The sequence below is a fragment of the Schistocerca nitens genome, chromosome 5, assembly GCF_023898315.1.
Source record: "Schistocerca nitens isolate TAMUIC-IGC-003100 chromosome 5, iqSchNite1.1, whole genome shotgun sequence".
Classification (NCBI taxonomy): Eukaryota; Metazoa; Arthropoda; class Insecta; order Orthoptera; family Acrididae; genus Schistocerca; species Schistocerca nitens.
The window spans coordinates 57,107,328-57,125,264 of NC_064618.1; the positions used below are offsets into that span (position 1 = coordinate 57,107,328).

General features: G+C 44.2%; 1 protein-coding gene across 1 annotated transcript in view; it reads left to right on the forward strand.

Annotated features, from left to right (window-relative positions):
• The window catches only part of LOC126260276 (atrial natriuretic peptide receptor 1-like), an 875,013-nt gene that overhangs the window by 534,972 nt on the left and 322,104 nt on the right, over positions 1-17,937 (forward strand). The window lies entirely within an intron of this gene.

Here is a 17,937-nt window from a genome sequence, read left to right on the forward strand (position 1 = left end):
TTAGCTGCGGTTGTTTATTCGCGACCCAATCACATCACCAATAGTCGACTCAGACAGCCTTAGAAGGGCTTATAAGTCAGTGACGGATCTGTTACTCAGGTGACATACAATTACTGTCCCAGTTAGAAGTCAGTGAGCTCTCCCGACCGACCCACTCTGCCGCTGCTGCTCCTCCACTGACAACACACAGTGGTACTCCACCCCTCCGCCTCTTCCACTGCTGGTGGTTAAGCCTCTCGTGACATCTAGTGGCCAGTTTCGCTTTATAGACAGAAGGGGGGGGGGGGCAATACTTTTGATCATACAATGTATCACCAGGAAAACTGAATATTATTCACGTGCGGCTGACATCAATCTTCTGAGAAGAGGTTGATGTTGATGTTAATGTTGATATTGTTACATCCGTAGTAGCTTTCAATCGTTCAGCTTTCCGTTTGTTTGTGACAGAGCCATTTTTACGGAATCTGACGAGAGGTTTCACCACCGCACTATGAGTGGCGTTGGCTGAAATCCTCTGCGAAAACAGTACTATCTCTTTCAGTTACAAAGCCGTTCAGAAGACGCCGTGCCTGTGTGCTGCCTTGATTATTTGAACACATAAAGCGTGAGTTCTAACGTTATTGAGTAACCCATAAGACAGTATTTAACAGTTATTCGAGGCCTTACAGCGAATGACGTCGTCACCGTAACTAATGTAGTCGACTTCGTGTGCAACCCAGCTCGTGCTTTTCTTACATGACACCCAGAAAGCCATCGATCAAGGCACTCAGATGCATAACTGAGTCTTGAATTCTGAAAGGTACCACACGTACGCTTATTACCGGAAGTACGATAATACGGGGTGACTCGCATCTTATTTGGGATGGAAAGTCATCGAAAGATGTAGAAATAAAAAAAAAATGGCTCTGAGCACTATGGGACTCAACTGCTGAGGTCATTAGTCCCCTAGAACTTAGAACTAGTTAAACCTAACTAACCTAAGGACATCACAAACATCCATGCCCGAGGCAGGATTCGAACCTGCGACCGTAGCGGTCTTGCGGTTCCAGACTGCAGCGCCTTTAACCGCACGGCCACTTCGGCCGGCTGTAGAAATAACTTCAGGGAAGTGTGTTGGGACCCTTCCTGCTGACGTTCTGCATTAATGACCTTGCAGACAATATTAATAAGCGTAGTAACCTCAGACATTTCTCAGATGATGCAGTTATCTATAATGAAGTACTGTCTGAAAAAAGCTGCACAGATATTTAGTCAGATTGTGAAAAGATCTCAAAGTGGCACAAAAATTGGTAACTTCGTTCAAATGTTAACAAAAGTAGAACTGTGTACATTACAAAACGAAAAAACGTAGAACAACGTACTAGTTTCAGTTTCTTAAGATGCACTGATGTGCACTGCGGTTTCGCGTCATGGCGCACTCAAGTCGAAAACGAGTCTCAGCTTACTATACACAGCAATTAAACTGAAGTAGCAAAATCTACCGATGAATTAGTGACGGGTCCCGTTGCAGCAAACATAAAGAGAGATTCAGTCTGTGTATGTGCTAAATTGAGTGTACTTCTCATTCTCTATGCAGCCGATGCATTTATCATAGTTTTCTTTACGTAATGCCCTTGTATTTTCAAAGAACTTCTCAGTTTCTTAACGGAAGGCGCCTATTTATAACTGTTTATATCTGGGCTTTTCCGTAAGATTAGCCCGGAATTTTACGAGGTCCGGGACGTAAAAGTTTGAAGCCTACCTGTAGAAGCTACATCGAACTTTTTTTCGCGAAGTAAACAGAGAGTGCGTTAAAGCGCTCTTAATTTCCTTGGATATCGTTCCCTTAAAGCCTCATAAATCACTCCTCCGCCTGAAATGCTCTGAATGTTTTACGGCTCTCCCGTTGCCGTTGAAAAGATTCTTACGTTATTTATATTGGAAAATGTTTCCACGGTACCCGTCGCTTAAATTCTACGGGCTGATTAAAGGAATGCATATTCCTTTGTACCAGCGCGTCCGCTACAAAGAGTTTATGATGACTGAATTGTTAGTGTGATATAATGTTCACCATGGACTTCCAACACATGCGAGTGTATTTCATTCTATAACTGAAAAGAGGAACGTCCTCACCTTGTTTGTCCCTATTATTTATAAATTTACCTTTAAAAATCCGTGGTCCCATCAGACCATATGGATCCAGTCAACTGTCCTCGGTACGAGATACTACCAAATAGATTGAAGAAATTCCACAAATAACCTTGGAGGTTACGTCCCTTTGTGACTGTATAAATGTTGTTTAAGTCTTCAGATTAGCTGCAGCGTGCTCTGTGGTCTTAAATATATACAGATTTCCACTTTCATATGTCCTTTTTCAGTTCCATATTCCGGTATTGTAGTTGTAGGTGCTATACAGTTCTGACATTGCTACTTTTGTAGTGTATATGTTACATTACTTGTTTCCGTGTGTTGCACTGCTTGTGTGCTTGCTTCTCTGGTCACCTGCCTCCACCGCCAATAACTCTTGTGAGCCGAAGACAATTACTGTTTATGCACGTTACTACCATATGATTATGTCTTTGGCCAGTTCTAGCAATCCGTTGTTGTCCATGTACGTTTTACGTAAGTTAAACGTATTGCGCTAAGTGAGAACCAAGATGTACGAGGCCAATGAAGATGCTTCAAGTAAACTGAGACGAAAATTGTATGGAAAATCAGAAACTGCATTTATACAATTTCAAACAGGCATAACAGCAAAATGATTCCTACAATATTACTAGCATCTGCGTTTTGATAAATCAACAAGATTACGAAGGTTTAACAGACTTTTTTTCTGATTTATAGACTGGATGTCGGTTCTTCCTGTCTGTGCAATTTCCTTGCTTCACAGGTAGCACAGTGTATTTTATAAACCCGCCAATTGTCAACCTTATTTTTATTTTTACCGTTATCATGCTTCAGGGAGTATCTCACCAGATTATTTGTCTGGAGCGCTATTTTCACACTGCGAAGTTTAAAAATGTTAGCGAACTTTTACGAGAATGTTTGAGAGTACGACATAGTGATCACTTCCACATTTTCTTCGTTTAATTTACTCCTTCTGTTCTCATCGTCTTTGTGCAGTAGTTTATTAACAATATCTCACCAGTCGCCGTTGCTGACTCTTACCTTCTTAATGACGTCAACATGCCAGTGAGGCACATTGCCTGCTCTGCGCCCTAAGCTACGAAAAGCAGTCACTTGCGAAGCCTGTCGATGGCATGATGATTGGGAATGACTGCGTCAACTGCTGTAAGCAATGACGTACCCAAAGGGGGGAGGGCAGGGGGAGGGGATCCAGGGGTTTGGAACACCCCCTATCGCCTAGACAAAATTACGCGCGGCCTGCTTGCCGTGTAGTGAAACTGAAAGATATAAGGGGCTATCAAAAGTTTCCACTTGAAGACGTTGCTGCATACATGCAACGTAGCGAGAATCCGATACAGGTATAGAAGCACCGACATGAAAACAAAGGATTACTCTGGCATTTGTGTCTTTCCGACGTGCGTGCGGTAAATGCAGAAACGTGAAGTGTGGCGACGTTATTCTTGCACTGATATTCTTTTCTTGTCCGCCGAAGAGCAAACACAGGTGAGTTATCCATCGGAGAGTGAAGAATGTATATGAGGCAGCTTATCTGTTGAGAATTGCTGTTGTGGAATGATGTGACAAGGGGTGTTGCTTCAAAACAATGCACGTCCCCATATCGCAAATGTCGTAACGCAGAAGTTACTGAGACTCAAATGGGAGACACTCGAGCAGCCGCAGGCAGTTATGAACCTCTTCACTCAGCAGGACACGACATTGTACCAAACGGGTGTGTTGAGCCTGGGGCGTCCGTGGGATGACTGTTTCAGTGCCCACGGCGTTTCTGGCTTAGTGGCATACCAATTCTGGAATATACGGCCTTCGAACGCAAACTTTTTTATCGACCTTTATACATATTCTGATTTTTAGCCATAAGATGAAAAAGCGATATGCACTATCGATAGTCATGTCCATTGATAGAATTAAGCTATCGATATACTATCGCCTCGCCTACCTCTTCTTCAATCACGACTAACTATTGTACACCGTTGGTTTTGCTAAAGTTCAGTTGTTGTTTTGTCATTCAGTGCAGTTCTTACTTGTAGTTGCATTTAGTGCAAGTGTTGCCGTTCTTTATTTTCCTGCTGTGTGCTGCCCTGATAGTTTCTGATTTTGGAAAGTTTGTAACTAGAAAAAAGCGGAAATTCCATTTCGATTCGTCCATTAGCGTTATAGAAAGTTAAAAATATGTACGCTGTGCTACACTACTGGCCATTAAAATTGCTGTACAACGGAGATGACGTGTTACATAAGAGAAATTTAACCGACAGGAAGACGAAGCTGTGATATGCAAATGATTAACTTTTCAGAGCATTCACACAAGGTTGGCGCCAGTGGCGACACCTACAACGTGCTAACATGAGGAAAGTTTCCAAGCCATTTCTCATACACAAACAGCAGTTACCTGGTGAAACGTTGTGATGCCTCGTGTAAGGAGGAGAAATGTGTACCATCACGTTTCCCACTTTGATAAAGGTCAGATTGTAGCCTGTCACGATTACGGTTTATCGTATCGCGACATTGCTGCTCGCGTTGGTCGATATCCAGTGACTGTTAGCAGAATATGGAATCTGTGGGTTCAGGAGGGCAATACGGAACGCCGTGCTGGATCCCAACGGCCTCGTATACTAGCAGTCGAGATGACAGGCATCTTATCCGTATGGCTGTAATGGATCGTGCAGCCACGTCTCGATCCCTGAGTCAACCTTTGGGGACGTTTGCAAGACAACAACCATCTGCACGAACAATTCGACGACGTTAGCAGCAGCATGGACTATCAGCTCGGAGACCAAGGCTGCGGTTACCATTGACGCTGCATCACAGACAGGAGCGCCTGCGATGGTCTACTCAACGACGAACCTGGGTGCACGAATGGCAAAACGTCATTTTGTCGGATGAATCCAGGTTCTGTTTACAACATCATGATGGTAGCATCCGTCTTTGGCGACATCGCGGTGAACGCACATTGGAAGCGTGTATTCGTCATCGCCATACTGACGGATCACCCAGCGTGATGGTATGGGGTGCCATTGGTTACACGTCTCGGTCACCTCTTGTTCGCATTGACGGCACTTTGAACAGTGGACGTTACATTTCAGACGTGTTACGACCCGTGGCTCTACCCTTCATTCGATCCCTGCGAAACCCTACATTTCAGCAGGATAGTGCACGACGGCATGTTGCAGGTCCTGTTGGGCCTTTCTGGATACAGAAAATGTTCGACTGCTGCCCTGGCCAGCACATTCTTCGGATCTCTCATCAATTGAAAACGTCTGGTCAATGGTGGCCGAGCAACTGGCTGCTCACAATACGACAGTCACTGCTCCTGATGAACTGTGGTATCGTGTTGAAGCTGCATGGTCAGCTGTACCGGTACACGTCATCCAAGCTCTGTTTGACTCAATGCCCAGGCGTATCAAGGCCGTTACTACGGTCAGAGGTGGTTGCTCTGGGTACTGGTTTTCAGGATCTATGCACCCAAATCGCGTGAAAATGTAATCACTTGTCAGTTCTAGTATAATATATTTGTCCAATGAATACCCGTTTATCATTTGCATTTCTTCTTGGTGTAGCAATTTTAATGGCCAGTAGTGTATTGGACTGCAATGCAAATTTCACTTTGTTCAGATACTTTCGAGCATGGCATCATAAAGGCTGCTCTGTGCCTACATGATTGGCAGTTGTTTTAATTCCCTTTAAATTACCGTAAATGTAACTAGCAATTTTGCTTTAATGGCCAGCATTGTTCCTTGAAATGTGGTATATCTTCATGAATTGTTTGTGGTTTCATAGATTCATGTGGTATATCTTCATGAATTGTGAGTGGTCTCATAGATTAGATCGGTCTCGCTTGTCACATGTTGATGATGATGATGGCATGGTTGTGTGGCTTGTGATGGCATGCATTTGCCTTAGGCATGTCATTTAGGAGAAAGCTGCACTAAAGGGTAGTTTGCTCTATTACCTGTGGGTAGTCTAATTGAAGTAGTTGGTCGTGAGAGAATTGGATTAGGAAAGAAGTAGTAAATGGGTTTTGCTGTCTGGGGAGCAAAGTAACACATGATGGCAAAACTACATAGGATGAAAATGTATACTGGCAACAGCAGGAAATTGTTAACATGGAATGTAAAATTAAGTATTAGAAGAGTTTTCAGATGGAATTTGCCTATATTGTAGCCCTGTTCTGAAATGTCACATGAATATATATATATACTGGCTGGTTGTTAGGGGTGTAAGTTCAGATAGTGTCATCACTGGTACCTTAAAGTGTACCCACTTCAGTTAGTTGATTTTTCTCTGCACATAACAGTCTTCCTACAAATACCTCACATAATTTCAAAATTTCCACACTTCAGCATCTAACGTGCTGCCCAGAGGATAATAACCCTTAATGGCTTCCTCTCGCTACACATACATATTACTTCCTGCTCATGAGAGGAGGATGGGCTACTGTAGAACTTCCTTATTTTCAGCCAAATATCTCAACAGGGATTGGGAGTGTGGTGGGAGGAATGTCAATTGGGAATCCTCTGGAGTATAAAATATAGAAAGTTGAAGTAATAAAATAAAGAGAATTATTTGCGTGTTTTTAGTTATTCATAAGGAAATTTTTGTTGATTGTATTAAAATATGTAATCATTCGCTTTATTCTTTTTTAATTAAAAATGACAAATCATATATAAAGATGGTACTGAAAAGTGAAGAGTTTAAAGTGAAGCACTGCATATTACTGAAAAGCTGAGAGACCTACACAGTGAAAGGATACATATGTGAAGGAGGATTAGATGTTCTTGAGGGTCGAAAGGTGTGGGTACAATTAAGGGTTCGCTGCATTGTAGCTCTGGAGCTGAGGGCGCATGATAGGAAACAGAAAGGAAATTACAGATTAGGTTGTGGTTCAGATCACAATATGGAAGGGAAAACATGTGTAAAGGTGGACAGACAATTTATTGGATGAATAAATATATAAGCAGGTTTCGTTGCCTGTGAGCAATTAGGTTGAATCTTCATTAAGAGAGAGCATGTAGTGTGCGTAGGTATGGTAATGGTGATATGTGTTGTTATAGGCATGACAGCATACAAGATTTAGAAAAAAAAATGTGGGTGGCCGAGCAGTACAATGGGGTTATTGATATGTAATATATGTAGAAGTATTCAGTAGGAATGAGGAGATGTGGATATTTGACCAGAAGATAAAAGAGCCAAGGGGGCAGAGTTAGACATGTGGAAAGCGAGGCAGAATCCATGGTTACAAAGTCTATCGAGACAGTATTTGCACAAGAGAGGATAGGTGGAATCCAGGTTTTGTAGGTGTGCAAGACAGCAGACAGTTTCAAAACCTGCGTTTTACCATACAGTAGTTTTGCCTGTTTTACTCTGTTATGGGCTTTTTGCTCGTTGATCGGTTAATTGGATTTACATGTGAACTGCCGATTGAGCATTAGTGTGAGGTATTTTAATGTGTTGGTTAGCAGTCATAAATGCTTAAGAGGAAGTCATGGGGACAGGCAGGGCAAGTGGTCCATTTTATAATTATTGTCTGGATTTGGATTGTCTTGAGGAACCATTGGTTACATGAGCAGTTAAACTGACTAAGGTGGCATTGTGAAGGTTGTTGGGATTGATGGAGTGTAGAATGGAGTATAGTGTATTGCAGGAAGTGAATAGGTGGAGAAGGATTAGGCATTTTATCAGTGTAGAGCATATGATGGAGAAGAGAGAGGCAGAGCCTTGGGGCTCATTTGCAATAAGCTGAAAGCCCTCTTAGCTTTAGGGGTGAAGAAAGAAAAGGTTTAAAAATGACTGTGAATTGCGTATTACGTGTTATCATGGCTAGGGTGATGCACAGTGCATGTGGCAGTCTACTCAGCCCATCTCTGGCAGCCTGACCTGACCTGCCCCATCCAGGGTTGGAATAGCTGGATTGCTGGACTGCACAGCTGAGCACAACCCACTGGGCCATGCTATCCCACTGTGTCCCCAGCTGATTGGTTGCTTAGTGGACCAGCCTGTTGCCACTGCTGTGTAACGTTCTGCATCCAGCTACAAAGCCTTGTATTTATCCTCCTCTATGATATTTGGTGATTGTGATGGCCTAGTAGGTAGAGCGCAAGACTCCACCTCTGAAGATCCCAGGTAGGAACAAGGATTTTTCGTCGTTCCAGTCCCTCCAGGATGTTTCCAGGTCAACTCAGTCTGCTGTCAGAATTGATACTGGGGGATCTTACCCATGGATAAAAGGCGGCCAGGGCGAAGGTCCCGCAACATTTCCCCTCCTAATGCCACAGATAATAGAAAGTCTGAACTCTGTCTGCAGTCAGGCCGACTGTCAGCTCATGGGTTTGCGCCACAAACTTTACTTTTTAATTATATTTGATTTTCAGGTGAATTTTAGAACATGTCTTGCTAACTTAAAATACGAAGTAGGAATTTGTGACAGTGGCATTTAGAGGTGTCTACAAAAATATGGGACCGCGAACAACACAACACACTACCATGACTAATATGGTGGAGGAAAACAACTGGCATTCAAAACAGCTTCCAGTCATCTCGGAATGCATAAATACAGGTCCTCTACTGTTTTCAAGGGAGCCATATACCATTTTTCCTGCACGATGGTGGCAAGGCGGCAAGGTAACGTTGATGGAGGTGGCTAACGATCTCGTGCCCTTCTCTCCAAAATAGATCACAAAGGCTCAATAATATTCAGATATGTTGATTATGGTGGCCAGGGGAGATGCGACAATTCATCCTCACCCAACTACATCTGGATGGTGCGAGACGGCAAACAGGGGCCCTGTCGTCTTGGAACACATCACCACCATTGGGAAACAGATGTTGTACCATGGGCTTGACCTGAGCAGCCAAAAAGATAACACAAACTTTGGCAGTAAAACGAACTTGCAGAGTAAAGTTAGGGCCCTTAGGATACCATGATACGGCTACTCTAAACGTCACCGAAACCCCAACCCCTGCTTTACCCCACCCAACCACACCCCAATCGTTCTTGGGTGCAATCAGTCTGCATTGTATACTTGAGACAGCATATGTGAGCCATAAGTTCAGCCAGAAATTTGGAATAGTGTGAAACAAGGCTCATCCGACCAAATTACTTTCTTCCATTGCTCCACAGTCAACGCTTTATGGCTTCTTCACTACGTTTTTCTGTTACAGGCATTTGCATTATTGATGTGTGGTTTTAGAATTCCAACTCGCCCAGAAATTCTCCGCTTATGGAGCTCCTTTTGTGTTATTTTGGTACCAAAAGCATTGGCGAGTGCAATACCAGTTCTGCAGTGACTTTTCCGGTTCTAGTCCTCCTATTTTTTGTCACAATCCTCATCTGTGATCGCATCTCACGATCACTCAACACACACTTTCGTCCGCGTTGTGAATTAGCGAATGACTTTTTAGGCGGTATAAATCTTCGTTACGGCCCCTCTTAAAACACACCAGACATTTCGGCTACCTTGGTTATGGAAGCTCCGACTATAGGAGCAACACCAATTTGCCCACGTTCGTACTCTCTTCGCTCCGACATGCTTCACTCACAGAACTACACAGAACACTGTTATGACCACTACTGACGCTTGCAACGTACTGCCAGCATTCGGCAAGTTCTGTTCGTGGTTAAGCACAACACCGCCACCTGCAGGCTTGGTTTATGTTCCTGTGTGTACAGCGCTGTGTTAGCACATTTTTGTCCAAACCCTGTAACTGAACCGGCATCGTTTCGCTGATGATGTCGTTGCGATGTTTCTCTTAATTGCTGCTAAATTTCAACAATGAATGGAACAAGTTAACAATGCATATCTAAAAGCAGCCCTGAAAATGAAATTTATGTTATGTGAAGTGAAGACGTAATTGTGACCATACTCAAAAATAAAATGGAGATGGCGCGAGTGCAGATGGTACAGAAACACAATAGATAAAATTCTTTGTTGGGTTCCAAGACGTAAGGACAGTACAAGACGACGAAGTAAGAGAAGGTAGCAAGACATTAGAGAACAAGCATGAGCAGTTTGTGCTCATACAGGTGAGGACTAAAGGTCTAGAGGATATTTGTATGGCGTTCTGGTTAAAATCCAATTAAAAAACAGTATAGAGGAAGCGTCTATCCGTCTATCCAGCTGCAGAATTCAAATGGCTGAAGCTGAAAATGAATGCTAGCAATTTTATAATTTTATAGATGTCACTCTGCATGTCCATTAGGCCTTCCCACAAGTCTGCGTAGTAGAAAATTCTGGACAACAACGGACGCCATGTCTAATATGGTTTTCCCATGTAAGCTGCCATGCACACACACCCTCCTCCCCCCCCCCACCCCCCCCACCCCCGGTCACAAATTTATTTAAAGGCAAGTGTGAATTTCTGTTGCGAGGTGAGGGGAGTGGAGAACCCACAAATTGATGAACTCTGTTAAGGTTACTGACCATGACTACGTGCCTAGTACCTATGCCAATTTCCCAATTGATTTTAACACAGCCTGTTTATTATTCATTTCAGTTCACATAGATAAGCCGGACATTGCTGGTTAGTATTCTTTCTCTCCTCAAATTTCCCCGGCTTCCCTACCGTTTACATCAATTTCACATTTTATGTTTATTAATATTCTGGATAATGGTGCTCCTCAGAATTCCGAATGCCTCCACTATACACCATCAACCAATTGACTGGCTAGAAAACGCAAGTTATTCCAATCGGAAACTTCCATTGTCAGTACTAAAACGCCCAATGAAAGTCCGTCTGTCAAAGAACTTGGATCAGGTGGATATGGTAGGAAAATACCGTACGTTACTCAACAAGAATCCACATGACCACTAGACACGGTAACGATGGTGCATACGGAGAAAGTCTTGTGACAGCCATCGGCATTCATCTAAATACTTTAATTGCATTACTTTCTCTGGAACGAAATGAATGGAATCACTGGGAATGATATTACTCAAGACCCAACGCCTTAAAATTAAAAGGGTGGTCAAATAACATAATAGTTTAGGCGATTGCTGTCGATAAGCAGGAAATACGGATTCCAGTGACAGTCTACCTCAGATTTCGATTTGTCACAACATATACATTACGTTTACACTGCGGGTGGAGTATTTCTTATCGACAAACTGCTTATTGGCTTCTGTGTCGATCTCGGCCGACTATTCTTTGATGATTTTTCTGACTTTTCGCCAGCATGAGTGGCTGGCATTATCGAAGCTTGACCCTCCATTGTTGGTTGAGTACTTGAGTCGAGCTCAGCCGCTTGTGCTGGTGAAACGTCAGAATATATCATCAAACAAACGATGTCCGAAGGAGCCTAGACAGAAGCCAACATGCAGTTTATCAACTAGTGGCCAATAAAGCCTTAGACATTTTTCTTTCTTATCGGTTTCCATTGATGTCATTTATGAGTTGTGGCAGTGATCTCACCCATATTGCCTCTATTCATTTCATGTTGGTGAATTTAAATCACTTGGCTCGTATTCCTGCAGTATGTTAAGGCACACTCCTGATGTGTTGGTGAATGTGCCAACACCTTGTAGATAGAGGAGGCCGAAATGCACGCTATCTAACGCAGACGGGCGTGAATTCTGGAACAGGATAAGTAGTGAATTCTAATAAGAAAAGTATGCAGCTCCTCAATACTTAACTTTTATTTATCCTTGTTGTGAATACAGCATTCTTGATGAGACATTTCATACGATAACTATCAAACTATGTAAGGCTAATGGCGCCTTGCTAAGTCGTAGCCATTAACTTAGCTGAATGCTATTCTGTCTCTCGGCAAATGAGAGCAAAGGCTTCGTCCGTATAGTCGCTAGCAACGTCGTAGTACAACTGGGGCGAGTTCTCGTACGTCTCTCGAGACCTGCCGTGTGGTGGCGCTCGGTCTGCGATCACACACTGGCGACACGCGGGTCCGACATGTACTAATGGACCGCGGCCGATTTAAGCTACCACCTAGCAAGTGTGGTGTCTGGCAGTGACACCACAACTCCTACATCAAGTCTTTTCCCACAGCGATGTTATTCTCACGCATCTCATGGGAGAATGTCTAATTGTTATGTTCAGAAATAATAGAAGGAAGCATTTAAAAAGTCGGTAACATACTGAGAGAATGGGTGTGTGAACTATACTCTGTTCATCATAATAATAAACATGATGTAAACATTATGCCACATATTCTTCCGCGCTTGCTTGAATATCATTGGATATCGTTTCACGTGCAGCGGAAGCCAAGTTGAAACCTGTGCAGTCAAGTACGATTTTAAGGGTACGTTTAATGCTGTGTTACACGCACATAGACTGCCCGATAATATGCGGGACAACAGCTTTACTGGCGCATTGAACATGGATGGCACTGGCCAACCAGCGGTCCAACAAGCCTGGAATAATGTGAGCAGCTGCAGTTCAGACGTAAAAAGAGACGGGCAGAGAAACAATATAGCTTCGAATGTCATTTAACGTTTAAAGAGAATGAAGTAATATTCGGCAAAACTTTAGCATTACCGCACGCTTCTTAGGTGACCAGACGGAAAGCATAAAATGCTCTTGTTCTCACCTGACACAGTATTCTAATTACAAACAAGCGTGATGAAAATTCCTAACATAAACACAGAGTAATTTTTCTGAAGTGTGATGCAAAAGCATAGGGATTTCACCTTACTGTTGAATACTGAAGCCATTTGCTACGGTCGCTGGTTCGAATCCTGCCTCGGGCATGGATATGAGTGATGCCCCTAGGTTAGATAGGTTTAAGTAGTTCTAACTCTATGGGACTAATGACCTCAGATGTTAAGTCCTATAGTGCTTAGAGCCATTTGAACCATTTTGAAGGTATAATTACAGTCAGTCGTCTGGTACTCTCTCAGCTCCTTCCTTATCCGAATCTGAGAAACACATTTCAGTACTGCAACTGTCACCTGCTACGTTGATAACGAGTCGATCGACGACAGAATCCACGAAGCCACCCAAGCGCCGCATTCTGTCTTCTTCTTTTATGATCTGCCGTTCTATATCCAGTCAACGTTCGCCAGTGACATGTGAAAAACCAGAGTGCATTAGTTCCAGTACGTCTGGCAGATTAACAGTCTTGTTATTTCTCAGGCCAAATCCCTTAACTTGGCTCCAGATCAGTTCTGTTGGTGTCGTATTGTAATGGTACAGTGGCAAATGTAAAAATGCAGCATTTGTACGGTGTGCTCGGTGCTGTGAAAATGATTGTTTTTCATGTCTCTAAGATAAATATCTCCATCTGTGGTATAAAACAATGGACATAGTCCAAATAGAGAGTATTTAGTCTTTCATTTTTGTCTTAAAAAATCAAATTGTTATGTCTTAATGTAAGCAACGTTTATTAGCCGTCTTTCATAAAATATCGAACATTGAGAATGTATATTTGAAATGAAAATACGAATTTCGCTTTCTATACGTAATTAAAAACAAGAAGACGTTCATTATTTATAAAAAATGATTATTAATTTTACAGTTACGAGATGTAGGTGATTCAAATTAAACGAGAAAAGGAATTGACTCGAGCCACCGAACCATTTATTGCATAGAGTTAACGTAATAGTACACTAATGATTCCGCTATAGGCCTATAAGAATGTGGCCTTGAGGTTCAACTGTAGGTAATACAGTCCCTCGGAAAACTTCAAAGCCGTTTAAGTCTGTAAGTTTAAGTTAAGTCCCATAGTGCTCAGAGCCATTTGAACCATGTCTGTTAAGTTTATGACAAACATTAGAGCAACCTTTTTAACCGCGTTCCACACACGTGCTTCACTGCAGAACAGGAAGCAGCCTCCATTTTCACACTACGTATTACCAGCGCGACAATCAGAACATAACAGTGCGATTTTTTAAATAAAAACTACATAACTAAAGCGTGATTAAGAAAAACGTGGATGGCTGCTAATACATCTGAATATCTTAAGGTTTCATTAATGTAACTTAGTAATAATATATCTAATACATAAGTAGGACCTACCAAGAGTGCAACAACACCAGTGTACGTGTGCTACGGCTTCTGATCTTGTTTTAACATCCTGGGCAAGGTCGCAGTGGTGGAGAGGGAGGAAGAGGGGTAGCGGAGAGAGGGGCACGTTTACCGTTGCCGTCCTCGCTACAGTTGATGGTGATGAGTGCTTGCAGAAAGCGCACAAAATAAATTATACCGTACCCACACAGGTTTTGTGATTGAGGAGGGGACAACTGTAGTGATAAGAGTTCCGCTGCGAGCGGCCACCCAGCGGCAGGAGAGTCGAAATTCAACAGCACAGACTTACTCACAGGCAAGCCTCTAAGCTAGAGCTAGCGAGTCGGCAAGCGATCGTATTTGCATGTTACGTTAGTAAGAGCAATGATTCGACAAGTTAGTGAGTAGAGCGCCGACTATGGAACCCAGCGCATGAACCACTGAGATGGTCTCTTCTAATGGACGAAGTGCAAACTCGACAACAGAGAGAAAACTATAACGGCCGCCCCTGCGCAACACAGGAGTGGATTTACCCACCACTGAGAACGAGACTGCGCTTCTGTGTACGGGCCAAATTAATTTGTCCGAGATTTGGAACGTTGTGTTTTGTCTGTGGAAGAATGGAAGGGATAGTTTGGAACCTGGTGTCGGCATGTACAGGGTGGCAATTATTGAAGTATATGAAATAAAATCGTCATAGCTTCTGAATGGTTTGCATTAGGAGGTTCAAACTGGACGGTTGGCCGCGGGACATGATGGGAATTAATAAGCGCTGTATGGTTTGGCTTAGCGACGAAGCCCGCTTTCGTTTGGATGGATTCGTCACTAAGCAAAATTAGCCCATGTGCGGGACCGACAATCCGCATTTCGCAATCAAGAAGTCTTTTCACCCTCAACGGGTGACTGTGTGGAATCCAATGTCCAGTCACGCAATAATATTACGTGAAGATTTTGGAAGATGATTTCATCCCCATAATCCAAACTGACCCTGAGTTCGACAAGATGTGGTTCATGCAAGACGGAGCTCGACCCCATCGAAGTAAGAGAGCGTTTGATGTCCTCGAGGAGCGCTTTGGGAATCGCATTGTGGCTCTGGAGTACCCACAGGCGAATCGCATGGGCCACGATTGGCCGCCATATTCTCCGGATCTGGACACATGCGACTCCTTTTTGTGGGGCCCTATCAAAGACAAGGTGTACACCAATAACCCCAAAACCAACGCTGATCTGGAAACAGCCTTTCAGGAGGTCATCGACATCATCGATTTTCCCGCACTTCAGCGGGTCATGCTGAATTTCGCTATTCATCTGCGCCACATTATCGCCAATGATGGCAGGCGTATGCAACATGTTATAACCTAAATCTGCTGCGGCCGCAGGTTCGAATCCTGCCTCGAACATGGATGTGTGTGATGTCCTTAGGTAAGTTAGGTTAGAGTATTTCTAAGTGCTTAGAGCCATTTGAACCACTTTTTAACCTAAATCCGTACATCTATAAGGACATTTACATCCTGAATAAAGTGTGCACATGCCGTAATTTGTAAGTAATTTTCGTTTTTTCCATGCAGTTCAATAATTTTCACCCTGTAACCTACTACTCTCAGATAACAGCAAGGGTTCTGTCGAGCTTAACGTCCCCAATCGACGTACGGATCGCCGTCAACAATGCAGAGAGGTTTGCAGTTTGACTCTGACACGTGGTCAGGAACCGCACGCCAACCAACACTTCTCCCTTTTCAGGCTCAAGATGTCAACAGCTGGAATTCGAATGAGCTACCTCTGAGTCGAGCACCACAGCGCAACTGCGTGATAGGGAAGTCTGCTGCAGAGAAGTAGTTCGTTAGTAAGGATAAAAACTAACATCATTCCTGGAAGCACTCTTAGAGCCTAATGTTTGGCGAAACATTTGGAAAAACAAAAATTTACTCCTGAGTACGCAGGTTAGAGCCACGAGGTATGGCGTAGTGAGTCAAATACACTCCTGGAAATTGAAATAAGAACACCGTGAATTCATTGTCCCAGGAAGGGGAAGCTTTATTGACACATTCCTGGGGTCAGATACATCACATGATCACACTGACAGAACCACAGGCACATAGACACGGGCAACAGAGCATGCACAATGTCGGCACTAGTACAGTGTATATCCACCTTTCGCAGCAATGCAGGCTGCTATTCTCCCATGGAGACGATCGTAGAGATGCTGGATGTAGTCCTGTGGAACGGCTTGCCATGCCATTTCCACCTGGCGCCTCAGTTGGACCAGCGTTTGTGCTGGACGTGCAGACCGCGTGAGACGACGCTTCATCCAGCCCCAAACATGCTCAATGGGGGACAGATCCGGAGATCTTGCTGGCCAGGGTAGTTGACTTACACCTTCTAGAGCACGTTGGGTGGCACGGGATACATGCGGACGTGCATTGTCCTGTTGGAACAGCAAGTTCCCTTGCCGGTCTAGGAATGGTAGAACGATGGGTTCGATGACGGTTTGGATGTACCGTGCACTATTCAGTGTCCCCTCGACGATCAACAGTGGTGTACGGCCAGTGTAGGAGATCGCTCCCCACACCATGATGCCGGGTGTTGGCCCTGTGTGCCTCGGTCGTATGCAGTCCTGATTGTGGCGCTCACCTGCACGGCGCCAAACACGCATACGACCATCATTGGCACCAAGGCAGAAGCGACTCTCATCGCTGAAGACGACACGTCTCCATTCGTCCCTCCATTCACGCCTGTCGCGACACCACTGGAGGCGGGCTGCACGATGTTGGGGCGTGAGCGGAAGACGGCCTAACGGTGTGCGGGACCGTAGCCCAGCTTCATGGAGACGGTTGCGAATGGTCCTCGCCGATACCCCAGGAGCAACAGTGTCCCTAATTTGCTGGGAAGTGGCGGTGCGGGCCCCTACGGCACTGCGTAGGATCCTACGGTCTTGGCGTGCATCCGTGCGTCGCTGCGGTCCGGTCCCAGGTCGACGGGCACGTGCACCTTCCGCCGACCACTGGCGACAACATCGATGTACTGTGGAGGCCTCACGCCCCACGTGTTGAGCAATTCGGCGGTACGTCCACCCGGCCTCCCGCATGCCCACTATACGCCCTCGCTCAAAGTCCGTCAACTGCACATACGGTTCACGTCCACGCTGTCGCGGCATGCTACCAGTGTTAAAGACTGCGATGGAGCTCCGTATGCCACGGCAAACTGGCTGACACTGACGGCGGCGGTGCACAAATGCTGCGCAGCTAGCGCCATTCGACGGCCAACACCGCGGTTCCTGGTGTGTCCGCTGTGCCGTGCGTGTGATCATTGCTTGTACAGCCCTCTCGCAGTGTCCGGAGCAAGTATGGTGGGTCTGACACACCGGTGTCAATGTGTTCTTTTTTCCATTTCCAGGAGTGTAGTTCCAAGCGACGAGAAGCTCTGCAAAATTGGATTGCTTCCGAAACCTTTCTGCACACACAGCAACATCTTAGATTCTTTAGTCTATACTTTCGTCTGTATGAAAGGTAATTCGGAAATTGAATATGAAGAAGATAGTCCTTATCAGTAAAACGGAATTTAGCTACACTACCGTCCAAGAGATATTTCAACTCACATGATACTTATTTCAAATCTCATAATGCATACCCTTGACTGGCAGGACATTTCAGCACTAACTACAGGAATTTCACACTGCCAAACTTCGGCATTTTCAAAACGAAAGGCCACGAAAACCCGTAATAAAATTTCAAAATTTCCTGTTTATAACCTTACGACGTGAGGAACTTAGTATATTGGGGCTCTGATAAGAAATGTACGCAGATAGTGAGGGACTTCAGTAACCAGGACGCTCGAAGTTTCAGTTTAGTTTTCAAAGGGGAAGAA